The 13,537-nt window shown below is 32.2% G+C and overlaps 2 long non-coding RNA genes across 2 annotated transcripts in view; one reads left to right on the top strand and one right to left on the bottom strand.

Annotated features, from left to right (window-relative positions):
* Positions 1-13,537, top strand: part of LOC128295372 (uncharacterized) — a 92,350-nt gene that overhangs the window by 45,430 nt on the left and 33,383 nt on the right. The window lies entirely within an intron of this gene.
* On the bottom strand, positions 10,516-12,413 carry LOC128295371 (uncharacterized). Its single transcript, XR_008285823.1, has 2 exons — positions 11,665-12,413; positions 10,516-11,551 (listed from the first exon to the last, which is right to left on the bottom strand). It is a non-coding gene; the product is annotated as an uncharacterized LOC128295371 (long non-coding RNA).

The following is a 13,537-nucleotide window of genomic DNA, read 5'->3' as shown; positions in this document are numbered from 1 at the left end:
CTTCATAACACCCAAAATTAGTATCTAGTTGATTATTTGATGTTTTGAAGTCGAAAATTAAAAATTTAAAGGAAATTTAAAATACGATCCATCTTTGCATCATGTTACTTGATGGTATTGAAAGAAATCCGATCTAAATTGATTTTTTAATGAGGAAGTGTTCTCATTTTGAGTCGATCAAGACAAAAAATCATGTCTCGTAAGTTGGGGCACAAAATCTCGAATTCTCAAAAATAAAAACACTCTCCATTTAATTATAGCCCAAATCTTACAATCTTTTATTTATTTATTTATTATTATTTATTTGTTTTTTTAAAAAAAGGGAGGGATATTCAAATTATTGTAGTTTAAGGAAAAATCATACTCCGAAAGTTAGAGGCACAAATCAAAATAAAGAATATCACCTTGGTTTTAATTTCTTCTCATGAGTTATGTAAAAACGAATGCATCAATTGATATGATATATGATTGAGCTTAATGCAGGAATGAATAAATATATCTAAGCATAAAGTTTAAAATAATAATATAAGAACAAAATAATAATAAAATAAAATAACTACATAAAATAAATAAAACATAGGTAAAATTTGAAATCACTATCGTAAAATAATAATATAAGAACAAAATAATAGTAGGTATCATTATCAAATACTGATGGAACAACTTTAATAATAAATTGATGATGATAATAATAATAGTGACGATAATGGTTTAATTAATGTTATGTTGAATAATAAAAAACAAAATGATAGTAGTAATGAATTAAGGATAAAGTAAATTTTGTTTAATTTAGAGGATAAAGATGTACAATAAAAAGAAAATATAAATAATAAATAATAAATAAATAAATTCATAAAAGGTGAAATTAAATAAATGAAGGATTGAATCGAATTTAAATGAAATTAAAAGCATAAATTATAATAAAATAAATTAATTAATTAATAAGGCAGAATAAAGGATCAAAACAGAACGCGCGAAAAGGAGTAGGGATCAAATGGGAAATTATTCCCAAACCCATTAAGCACACCGTTTTCCAGAGAGACCAAAATAAAAAAATCCAAAATTTAATGATATAAATTTTAAAAAAGAAAAAGGACCAAAAATAAGACTGTATTGAAAAGAATTAAAAAGCGGAAGGATTAGAGCCGCAATTAGACCCTTGTGGCGAAAACACGCAGATTCCAAGGGGATTTTGGTCGAGTTGGCGGGTCTGGCTTGAAACGACACTTTTTTGGTGTCTGAAAGTTAAGCCCAAAACGACATCATTTTATAAGGCTATATAAACCAAAAAATAATTAAAAAAAATCATTTGTACTTGTTTTTGAAAAAAAAAATTGCTCTTTTATTTTTTCTCTCAATGCTTCCTTAATCCGTCGTGGCTACTAGTCACCAACGCCTCCGATGGCCGGAGTCCAAAAAATACCTTTTTAGCCCCATTTTAACCCTTTTTAAACCTTTTCAAACCTTTTAAACCCTGATTTGAAGTAAAAATGGCAAAACCCTAAGAAATCTTTAAGAAACCTCTCGGTTTCTTTCGTCCGACTACGATATTGTCTTTCATCGGAGACAACGGCCTCGACCTCGCACGGCGAAGAACACAACGGCGCAGGTAAGAAATAATAATATTTTCGTAAAAATAAATAAATAAAACGAACTACCTTTTTCAAAACTTGTTGTTTTTTTCTTTGTATTTTCTCTGTTGTTCTTCTATTTCAAAAGAAAAAATCCTACTTTTCATGTTACAAAAATTGATTTTTATAACCGGGAGAATATTACAATATAAATTTTTCGATTGTTTGTTTCTGCTTCTTTTTCCTTTTTGTGTTTCTTGGACAGTTAAAGTTATCAAGGTTGTTGCTGCCCTTTTGATGCAAAGGGGGAAGGTTTCAGGCATCGCGTCTACTGATATGTCGAGGAGTAGCGAGGCAAGGGGGCTAGGGTTTTAGGTTTCCTGAAAAAATTTTAGGTTATGGACTTGGCTTAGTAGTTTGGGCTTATGATTTAGGCTGATATATTTTGTAAATGGACTTTTATTTATTTTTAATTTTATTTATTTTATTTTTATTTTGGGTTTATGGTGAGCAGGACAAATTTGGTTTGCTACAATAATAATAATAATAATAATAATAATAATAATAATAATAATGGCATTTGACCATTTGCTTAAGAATGGTTTGTTTGCCAAATGCTTTTTTGCTTTTGATTTCACGTATTGAGAATAATGGTAGGATATATATATATATACAGGTTTCACTTTTTTTTTTATATCCATTGAGAGAATGTTTTATGTTTGACAATTAGCTTTGTATATCTGATTTGCCATTAATGTGTGATACATGATGTAATGGCCAATTTTGACCCAGGCCCAGACTACAATAATAAAACCAAATTAAAAAAAATTTAAAAGTCCATTTACAATGTTTAGTAACCCAAATTACAACGGCCCAATATAGGCCCAAAATTATTAAAACCCTAAAGACCTAATTGGCCCATAACTTTAACTAATTTTCAGCAAAAACAAAGAAGAGGAAAACCCTAGCCGTATGCCTTCAGCCACCAGCCTCCTCACGCGCGCCACCACCGGTCGAGGTACCAACCACTGGCCTTCTACGCATCTGACACCACCTGTAAAACAAAGATCCACACACAAGACAAAAGCGGACAACAAGAAAATGACAAAAGAAAGGGAAACCAAGAGTTTTGTAATCATCTATAAAAATAAAAATAGTCAGTTTGTACTTCTTCTTCTCTCCGAATTCAAAAAAAAATAGGAAGATAATTAGAAATCAGATATTTTGAAATAGTTAGTCTTCTTTTCATTTCATTTTCTTGTGATTTTACTTTCAAGAATAATAAGAAAAGATTTAATCTTCCAAGAGCAGATTTCCTCTTCTGTTTTCGTTTTATTTTTAGATTTATTTTTATTAATCGAAAGTAAAAAAAAAAATACAAAAGGGAATTGTTCCCCTTACCTGTTGCGAACTCCTCCACGGTAGTGGGAACCTCCACCGTTTTCGGACGCCTCGAACCCGTCTAAAATAGGGCTGAAAATGCCCATTTGCGTGAGGCCGGCCACCGATCACTGTGGTGGTGCTACGGATAGCAGTTGGTGGGTCATTTTGGTCGGCCATAGGGGAAGAGAAAGGAGAGTTTTAAGGTTTCTTTTAGTTTTTTTTTTTTCTAAAACTAAGGCTGAAATGGAAAAAATAAAAATTTTTGGGCTTTTACAGAGGCATGAAATGGCATCGTTTCATTCCCTCCCCCCAGCTGCCAAAACGGCGTCGTTTTTTGGGGGGGGCGGTGCGACCCGACCCGATTGAGAAGGATCCAAGCGTTTTTAAAGCCAAATGGGCTATTTGCGTTGCAGGTCCTTCTGTTTTGCGTCTTGTTTTCAATTTAGCCCTTTTATTCTTTCTTTTGTGTTTTTTAATCTGACCCCCTATTCTTTGCATTCGTCTCATTTTGGTCCCATTTGAAACGGTACGCATAAGGGTTGGGAATATTTTCCCAATCAGTCCCCCACTGTTTAGGCGCGCCTCATTTCAGTCATTGATGGCCTATTTTCTATTATTTACAAATTGTACCTTAATTTTTAATTCAATTTCAGCCTAGTCCTAATCTATTTAATTTATTTAATTATTATAATTATTTATTATTTCAGTTTTTTAGGAAATTATTTTATTATTTATTTATTTTAAGCTTGTTTTTCTTATATTATTTCTTTTAAATCGTGTTATTATCATGTATTCTAAGTTTTACATATTTTAAACTATTATTCATTTTAATTTTCATATACGTTATTTGTTAAAATTATTATGCATATTTTTTTAGATACCTTTTATTTTAAACTATTTTATATATATTATCTATTTAAATTTTTTATATGTTATTTAGATATATTATTCTATATGTTAACATTTTAAATTCCTTTTATTGTTATGTATTTTAAACTTTTACATATTATGTATTTTAAATTTACAATACATAGTTTAAACTATTTTATATATTATTCACTTTAAATTTTTATATAATATTCATTTTAAACTGTTTTTTAATACATGTCATTTCAATTATTATATATATGTTAATTACTTCATATTTTTTTAAAATTTATTTTAAACCCTTTTATATATTATTTTTGAATTGTTTATTATTATAAGTTTATATATAAGGTTTATTCTTAAATTTCCTTTTATATGGATTATTTATTTTCAAATTTTATATGTTGTGTATCTTAAACTCTTTATATATTATTTATTTTATTTTTTATATATATTATTTATGTTAAACTGTTTTTTTTTTTTTATTTTATGTATATTATTTATTTTAAATTTTTTTACGTATTATTTATTTTAGACTTTTTATTGATGATTTTAAATTATTTTCTATTATTTACTTTAAATTGCTTTTATAGTATTTATTTTAAACCTTTTATACATATATTATTTAGTTAAAATTATCTTATATTATTTGATTTAAGTTGTTTTATATTATTACTTCATTTCTATGTTTATTAAGGTTGATATTAAATAATGTACGTCGTGTAAATATTGCCATTACATGTTATTGAAATTGTTTATTTAGCATCCTCATATTGTTGACACTCATTAACCTTGCATCTAATTCGTCTATTACTATTCCATGCTCTATAGTACCTTTTATTTTATTTTAAATCATGTCATGTAACGCCCCAATTTTTGGGAATTCTGTGAATGTTGGCATAGGTTTAATTATATTAGTGGGCTTCTAGAAAGCCCAAGCTTAAGATAGAACCCGGCAATTTTAGTTAATTTTTGTTCCATAAGAAAAAGGGGTGAAATTATGAAATAAAACCTATGTGAAAATGTTTGAAAATGCTATAGGCTAAATTGAAGTGGCCAAATAAATAGGAGTGCAAAATAGGAGGATTTGCATGACAAACCTCCCATTTTACATGAAGTGGCTAGCCATCATGTTGTTGTAGACAATATGAGCACTTGATATCCATAATTTATGGTACAAATTGATACAAATTGATAATGGGTTAGGTAAATGTTCCATGACAATGGATTAGGTAAATATTCCATGATAATGGGTTAGGTAAATGTTCCATGATAATGGTTTAGGTAAATGTTCCATGATGGGAATTTCATGTCTTTTGTATTAAAGAATTAAATGGATGAAATATGAAATTTTATTAAAAGAAAAAGGGGTGAAAAGAATAAAGTTTTGTCCATCTTTGTTCATCGTAGCCTAAAGTTAGAGAAGAGAAAGGAGAGGAGAAAGCTCTTAAATGTTTGGTCACTTGGGGAAGAAAATTGAAGGTAAGTTCATGGTAGTTTGCTTCTATCTTGATGTTCATGAGTTCTTCTTGATTCTACCTTAACTCTTGAAGCATATTTTGGTTTTTAGTTGTGTTGTGAGCATTTAGTCATGAATTAAAATGAAGGAAATGGTTGTTGTTTCATGTTCTTTTGATGAGAAATGGAAGATAGGTGAAGTTGAGCCAAACAAATGAGCATGCATGTGCCTTAGATGCTAAAGGGAAAAATTGGCTAACATGTTGTGCTTTAAAATGATGAAATGGAGATTATACTTCAATAAAATCATAGATATGTGATGATTAATTGGTGATATACATGTTTAAATAACAAGCATGCAAGTTAGGTGTGAAAGCGTGAATTTGGTAATAAATCTGCTTGGGACAGCAACAATAACGTGAATTTGGAAAATCACCATAAATTTTGAGAGATGAATTAGAAGATGAATAAATTATGTAATTAAAGCTTGTTGAGTCTAGTTTCAAATGAAATAAACGAGAACATATTTTGAATTCTGTACAATGAGAAATTTGATTCGTAATGAAGAGTGGTCAGATTAGTCAAACAGTGAAACATGGAAACTTTAAGAAAAATCTGGTATTGATTGGCTAAACCAAAAATTCTGAAAATTTTATGGATAGAAGATATATGAGTCTATTTTTAGGTAAAATTAACGGCACTTGATTTGGAGTTTCGTAGCTCCAGTTATAGATGATTTAGTGACTGTTGTTCAGGAAGACAGCTTGCAGTGAGATTATGATTATGTGGTAAACATTGACAAAAATTTGTAAATGAGTTGCTTATTGATTTCTTATAAGCTTACTATGATCTGTAGGTGTGGTTGGCCGAATATTGTAAGGGGTTAATACGTAGTTCGTATTTGAATAGTTAGATTAAAGTGTTAGTAATCCAATTGTAGGCGGTTCGTGTGTGGATCTCGTCAAGATATCGTCGCAAATGTGTGTAACTAACACCCTCTTTTTAGTCTAGATCGGCAAAAGCGAAAAGTCGAAATGCCGAAAATCGGTATTTTGTAGATTTTGAGTGTCGAATGCTCGTGAGGTAAATCGATTAATGTTTTGGTAAGCTGCAATGTTTGGACCGCAAAGTGCATGATTTCGTGCCTCGATATTTTTGGGCTTAATGGGCCAAATTTGGAATGATGGGCCAACAGCCCAATTCAAGAAGAACCTCAAGACGTGATTCTGTTAGTACGTGAAAAGTAGGAATATGCATGAAAACCCTAAAATAGATAAATTACTGAAATACCTTTAAAAGTGAAAAATTTACTTTTACCCTAGGAGATAAATTACCAAATACCCCTAAGGTTAAATTGACTTAAATGGATGTTTGATGTTGTTATTTATGCATGCCATGTTGTTATTATCGATGCATGGGACTGGGATATTGACGGAGGAAGTCTTGAAAGTGGCTTGTCCACGTCTTGGAGGCTTTGCCTCAATTTATCGATAATCGAGCGACAATCAAGAACTGTGGAGTGTTAAATTTGGGTGGGTTGAGCTATCTCCACATGGAGTGTATGGCTGGTACGGGTGGAGTGTAGTGGTTGGTGGGTTGAGTAGTCTCCCAAATAGGCTTGCATATGTTATTGATGTTGCATGTATTTTGAAATGGGCCTATGGGCCATCTCGTTATCTGAATAAGAGGCTAAGGCCCGCTTTATTGTAATCTGAAAAGGGCTCTGGTCCAGTACCACTGTTACCTGAATGGGCTTAGGCCCAATAGGCTTGAGCTGACTTGGGCTTTGAATGGGTTTTCCTTACACACTGAGTTTCCCTAAACTCACCCCTTTTATTTTCATTCACGCAGGAAATCCCCAACCACAGTGGGCTTGGAGATGTTAGGGAATTTGGAGTGGCCACCCGTTCTGAAAGTTTGATTTTCTTCTGGTGAACTGGACATCCTTTTATTTACGTTTGAAGTTTTGGGTTTTTAAATGTAATAAGGCCGCTTAATTATTTTTGATGGTTTTAATATGTATTACTAAGATAGGTATTACTTATTTTAACTGTTGAAATTGGATAGCTTTAGGGCGCGTTTTCAAAAAACAACAATTGATTTCAAAATAACACGACAACAAGCAAAGCTTCCACAATGAAAGTATTTTCCAAAATTAATCACTTTTCCTAAAAATGACTTAATCAAATCGGTTTCCTAGAAATATCCATGACGTTAAGGTGTGGCAATGGCGGTATGCATGTCTAGGATTGGATCCGAAGGGAGCTTGGTACTTAAGCAGTCCGATGGACTCACCACCTCTTTTCCAGTTTCCTACCTGGTGCACAGCTTCCATTCACTTTAACCCTTAATGAATTAATCTTTTGAACATCAAGTACGATTTTCTGGACTTAGAATGAATTTTTTTTTTAACGTTTTTGATGTGGCATGCCGGATCCGGCCATAACTTCTGGGCCGGGTTTGGGGTGCTACATGTCATGTGTTAAGCTCCAACATGTTTATCAAATATGGATCATTTTATTTTATTCCAAACAAAATAACGTACGTCATCTAAATTTCGTACTTGCTATTATTCAAAAACAAGAATTTCAAAATAAGGCACTGTTTCGCGTTTTGGAAAATTGAGGAATTGTGCCCTAACTTACGGGGTTTCGGTTTTCTCGTTGATCCTAAATAACCAAATATCCTTTCGAGTTTTAAAATGTATGGAATTTCAATAAAAAATCAAAGGCAAACTTATTCTCGATGGTTCAAATGTCACATCCTAACTTACGGGGTGTGGCATATCGTTATCACGAGACGAGTGGACCTTTGATGTTCCTTCGACTTAATCTGAGTATTTTTCTAAACAAACATTAATAAAAAAGGATCGTATTTCAATCCATTCTCGATTTTCAACTTTCGACATTAAGACACTAAATATTCAATACGGTACCAATTTTGGGCGTGAAGAGGGTGCTAATCCTTCCTCGCACGTAACTGACTCCCGAACCCGTTCTCTCGAGTTTCGTAGACCAAAAACGTAAACTAAAATATTTTATCAAAACAAAGGTGATCCGATCACACCTAATAAAGATCAGTGGCGACTCTCGTTTTAATTTTCGCTTTTAGACAAAGTCGATTCCCTTTTTTTTTAAAAATGATTTCGACACATGAAAATAAATAAAATGCTATGTACTGTAATTGGATTTATCAACCACTCGATTTATGTCACAATCAAGTAATCTCAAGTTTATACATATTATTTAGATCATACGTACAAATAATGAATTGATTAAAATAAGGTAGAAATATAATATTTCTTAAATATTCATTGTTTTTTTTTTTATCTGTATCTGTTATAGATTAGTATGGTAATATGCATTCGTACACCGAAAGTGATTAGAATCAAAGAGGACTTAGATTGAATTATAAGTCTGATTGAATTATAATTCTTTTTCGGATGGATCCAAAAGATGATATTATTACCCATGTCATGAAAGTCAATAGCAAAATACAAAAATTACTTTGGGCGACATGAAAATTCAAAGTCTGAAAGCCACATTGATAACTGACGTTCTAAAATGTCTCTTAGATGAAATATGATTTCCCAATAAGGATCAGTCATACGTTGAACTGATTCGAATGTTGATAAAATATAGTGTGCGGGTGAGAGCTAGGCCAACTGCGATTTCCGCCACGATTTCCACCACTAATCAAATGAATCATAGCATGCTCATCACTTTATGGATTGCCATGGTAGACATTCAACTTTTATGTGGATTCCAACCCAGTTATGGGACGAGTGCTTGAGGATTTTCTGGACATAGATGATGATGATATCGAGTATGTGGAGCTCGATGATTAGTGTTTGTTTTATTTGTTAGTCTTTTGATGACTTATGTTTCTAGGTGTTTTTTTTTTCTATTTTTTTGTTTATTTTATTTTACTTTTTATCTTTCTTATTTTCTTCTTTTATGTTACATATTGCACTAGTAAAATGTATGTGTATCTTTATGTAAATAAATTATGTTTTTCATTCGTAGTTTAATTATTTATTAGTTTATTACTTTTTATTGTTTTATCATTCATAAACTATATCAAATAGTGGAAGTTCTATTATTACAAATAACTAAATTAGTGACCATTAGCATAATATAGAATTTGATTGTAAACACTGATTTGCAATTGGTTTTGTGTAATATGATAATTATCACTAGTTTTCTTTTATTATAATGATATAATAATATGGGAATTTTGTATGCTAGGCATGCATGTGTTCGTCTTAATGTAGAAAATATTATGAAATGGCATCTACTTAAAAAAAAAATTCGTATTGTGCTTAACAAAGAAGAAAAGTTCAACGGGGACAATTTTGAAATCTGCAATATGAAAATCCAATATGTTCTGGAAGAATAAGAGGTTCATGAAATTTTAAATAATGTCGGCAAATATTATTACAAATACGTTAAGTGAAATAAACAGTAATGTAAAATATTAATTTAAATCACAAGATCGAACCAGAACAATATAAATATATAGATAAAAATCTGATTAGAAATAAAACTGGATCGAAATTGTATATACGTAAGTAAGCAGAAAACCAACTGGTAGTTGAGGCATTTTTTAACAGTTTCCTTAAGAAAAATTCGGCCGCTCTTTTGGTGCTGAAAAACTGTTAGTCGACTGTCTCCCAAGATACAACAATGAGATGAGCACGACAGTGACACGGCTGCAATGATCAACGAACTATATAGCCTAGCTTCCTTCTATCACCGAAAATAAGTTTGAAATAGAAAAGATCTCGAAATTTTTGCAGGAAAAATAGAGAAAAATTCAATGTATATTTTCTTCTATAGATAACTTATGGAAATTTTGACTAATAGAGATATTAAGGAGCCATTAAACTCAATTTAATATTTGTTGTCATTTTTAATTCCAAACAGAATTTAAAGAGATAAGTTTTGTTGAGAAAAAATAAAATTACATATTAGGCTAAAATATCCATAGGCCTAGAAAGAATCCACTAGTTCAAACATTTCACATCGCCCATGTCGTGCAAGTGCACCCCCAACCCCGACAGGTTTGAATTTGCACCCCCCCTTGCACACAAAAGAGCGCATTAACTTAATCATTCAATAACTACCACGTTAGTTCATATATATAAACATATTCCATACTTGATATCTAACTAATGTAGAACTAAACTTTCCATTTTCTTCAACGTAATTCAAAAGTGACTTACTTTGAGCATCAATTTCTCATTCATCACTCAACTATTTTGATCACCATTGTAAAAGTCTAATGGGGTAAAATATAAATCCATAATTTTATAATTTAAATCTCTACATTTACCAATCGAGAATATGCCTATAAGCTTCTAAAAATCCTTTTTTTTTTCCAACAAATACAACCCAAAATAAAAGGGACCGAGAGGCATAAGATGCCTGGAAATAAAAAATTTTTATACCTCGTATAACGTTGTTGAGCAATAAGGACAATGACATCATGTGTAAGTTGAAGAAGCATGAGGTCGCAAAAGATGAGTGGACTGCTCTTAAAGAGAATTTTAGGGGCACTTTAGTTACTAAACTCAGGTAGCTCACAATCAAGTTTGAAACTTACAAGAGAAACGTCAAACATGATTAGAGAACTGAGAGACACAAGTCACTCTGTCTAATGAACAATAGGTTCAAGCACGTATTTGGTCATTGCCTCACAACTAGGAGCATATGATAGTGCACATTGCCCACAATGAGGGCATCAAGATTCTAGATGATGTCACTCGACATCTTTAGTTGGAAGATAGTAATGAGGCAATTAAGCCTAATATTGATGTATATATGGTAGGAACAAGTTCAAATGCAGATTCTGGCTTAAAGAAGCACAAACTATATGGTGGCTACAAGGAAAAAGCTTTTAAGAAGCAAAAGTCTAACTCCCAAGGAAAAAGAAAGGCTCTCCAAACAATTAAAAAGAAGAAGAAAATTAAAGCTCAAATTAAGTGTTTCAATTGTGACAAGAAGGGTCACTTTGCTTGTGAATGCACTGAGCCAAAGAAGGTAAAGACCTATAAAGCACTTTCAAGTGCAATAAATAATTTGAAAGTACTACATTTTTTCTAGTATTGTATTACTAATTGAATCTCATCCTTTGTGGATTTTAGACTCAAGAGCCACAAACCATGTAACTAGAGACCGAAATGTGTTCGTGGATTTCCATTGGTTAATGGGTATTGTTTCTACCATTTCAACAATCAAGTGCAAAAAGGTGTTCTGTGCTCTTTGGGTCATCTGGAAAGCAAGGAATAAATAGGTGCATGAGGGGATTAAAAAATATTCCCATGAATCAGATTATTTCATATGGGCATATTTCAGGGAAATAGATGACATTGATAGACATTTACCCGGTCAAAAGATTGTGGCAAAAAGATGGTGCCCACCAGATCCAGATTTTATTAAAATAAAATTTGATGCAACTCTTCAGAATCACACAAAAGAATCATGTCCGGTTTGGTATGTAGGAATACAGATGGACGGGTTCTGGGTTCAAGAATCATACTTAATAGATACATACCTTCTCCTTTTGCGGTTGAAGCACGGGCCTGTCTCTAGGCACTGCAAATGGGACTCGATCTAGGATTTCAAAGAGTGGTCATTGTAGGGGATGCCCGTTTGGTTATCCGAAAATTGCGAATAGAACAAGAGGATAGACCTGCTATAAGCGCCTTCATCAAGGATTCAAAGGAACTGAGTAAGAGGTTCGATAGATGTAATTTTGAACATGCATCAAGGCAAGCAAATGGTTTAGCACATGTCCGTGCTACAGAAGGAATAAGAAGAGGCGAGAATACTTATCTGGAGGGAGGGATTCCTGGTTTTGCGGTCGACGAAGCGGAGTGCGATAGAAGGTGGTGAGGAGAGTCCGCTTAAAGGAGGAGAGGTGCTGGAAAAGCTATGATGAAGATTGCCGGAGTCTTGTTTTGGTCACCTCTGATCTATGTTTTCTTTGGAAGAGGCGATTTGGTTCCCGAATGGGTTTTCTATTTCTGAAATGTTTCTTTGCAAAATGGGGGTGAAAACTCATTCTTTAGGCTGAACGGTTTGGCTTGCCAAGGAGCCATCTGTTTGTGTCAGACTTTTATTACTTGTATGTTTTTTCAGGTTTAATAAATGAGTCTAGCTATTTTACATAAACAAATTGTTTTATTTTTATTTCACTTTTATTTAATTTCTATTATTTATTTTAGATTTAGTTTTAACCTTTTTTTTTTTAATTTCGCAGATTTGTCTAATCTTGATATAAGAAGTCAGCAACATAATTAGTCCAGTCTCTGTGAGACTATATTATAAATTTAATTTAATTTTGATTTAGGTATAGAAATTTATTTTTGTTGGATTTAATACCCATCAAATTTTAACGTCATTGTTGGGGACTGACACTAATTAATTTTGTATTCTTTTTATGATCAATTTCGGGCGTACAAGTTACTCGAGCATGATCTAGAAATAGAGAAGATTGCTTGTGCCCATATATATATATATATATATATATATATAAAAAAAATGAACAGTTGGATATATTCCACTATGGCTATAAATTATTATCTGTATAGGTTTACGTCGAGTTACCCAATGATTACACAACAGGTAAATGTATCATCTATGGAAAATAAACTTAATGATATTGCTAATACTTTTCATCGTATTGTCATAAGAAATACAACACTAGTCATAGTGTATGGTACATGTATTGCACCCAGTCATGCAACATATGTGTGTCTTGTCTGGGAGGACGACTATCCAGTACAATTTAGCAATGTTGGAGGTTTCCATAGACCACCTCAAAGACGATACGATTCATTCTCTGACACATACATTCATGGGTGGAGAGATTACCCCGGTTCAGGCTATGGAATGAGACACCAGTCCAATTCATACAATCTAGTCTACCCATGTGACAACCACAACCCTTAGGTATATCTTTAGAAGACCTCGTAAATAGCTTTTCCACTAACACTCTTAAATTCAAGCAAAAAACTTTTGAATTCCAACAAGAAACAAGGGAAAGTAGAGAGGAACTGGAGAACATAATAAGTCGGCTTGCCAACTCAAAGGGTGAATTGGAATCCTAATATCAACCCAAACGAAACTTAACTCGAGCCAAAATGTGAGTTCAATGACTCTTATAAACAAAATAGTTCTAGAGCTCTATTTAGATAAAAATTATAAACAAGACGTGTGTGAGGGAAAACATGATGACAAGCCACAAGAAAATGT

Source organism: Gossypium arboreum, chromosome 7, assembly GCF_025698485.1.
Source record: "Gossypium arboreum isolate Shixiya-1 chromosome 7, ASM2569848v2, whole genome shotgun sequence".
NCBI lineage: Eukaryota > Viridiplantae > Streptophyta > Magnoliopsida > Malvales > Malvaceae > Gossypium > Gossypium arboreum.
This window is presented reverse-complemented; position numbering and strand designations above follow the sequence as displayed.